Here is a 1138-nt window from a genome sequence, read left to right on the forward strand (position 1 = left end):
AGAAGTATTTATTTAATAAATTATTTATACTTATTACATACTAAAAATGTAACATGTATTCAGTTAGGTAGGTTTTTCTTTTTTCGAACTCCGATGGTCACTTCCAGTTCCCGAAAAAATCTTCAACAAATACTGCTTGGCATGGAAAGAAGAGATATATGTGTTAAGGCCTCTGAATAGGGTGTTAGCTGGGTCAGTAACTCACCTAGGTATAAACTTAGACCAGAATCTTAGTTTCTTTTTGCTTGGGCTTGTTCTTTCTAAGCTCATAGGAAGTAAACCATAATAGTTCTAAGATCACTTCTTTCTCTAACATTTTAAGATTTTATAATTTTATCACTTTCCAGTTAGTCTACTTCAAGTTGGAAAAAAAAAAAAAAACAACACATAATCCTACTTCATCATGCTGGCAGGTCTTGTTCATTTAAACCATCGTAAGAAACATTCCTAGGATGACGCTCCAGTACAAAATAGAGTGGTTGATAGCAATAAATTAATTGTACACATTAATCAAAGTAGCCTAATACTTGCTAAGCTTTCACCTGACTTTGTTCAAACAAATACCAAAATATCTCAGAGAAGTCTCCTTTCTTCTCTGTCTCTCTCTCTCTCTCTCTCTCTCTCACACACACACACACACACACACCATTTGTATGGTGGTATTGTTTATCAGCTTTCCCCTTGCATCTGAAAATCAAAACCTCTTTATATTATTTCACTATATTATTCAGGAACGAAGATAGTTTATGGATTAGGAGAATGTGGGGAAAAGAGTGTCTGTTTTCAGGCTTCAGTCTCTGAGCTAAGGATCTCCCACCACCTGCTGCTTCCTACACTCTAAAACTCCTGCTCCAGCAAGCTTTCCTGCGAGGAGAGGAGAAAACTGGGAGGGGAAAAAGGTTGATGCGAGCTAGAGGCGGGAATGAGGAATGGGAGGCAGGAGGAGGCGTGGCCCAGCTCCGCTGTCAGGATAAATACTGAGAACTGGGTGCGGGGTGTGGAGAGAACTCGGGAAGACCGCCTGAGAAGAGCAGCACCGAGGACAGCTCCCGGCAGCGCCCGCCCCCATCTTCCTCCGCAGATCTCTTTCTCACACACACACACACACACACACACACACACACACACACACACACAC

The sequence above is a fragment of the Lontra canadensis genome, unplaced genomic scaffold, assembly GCF_010015895.1.
Source record: "Lontra canadensis isolate GAN:19392208 unplaced genomic scaffold, GSC_riverotter_1.0 scaffold37, whole genome shotgun sequence".
NCBI lineage: Eukaryota > Metazoa > Chordata > Mammalia > Carnivora > Mustelidae > Lontra > Lontra canadensis.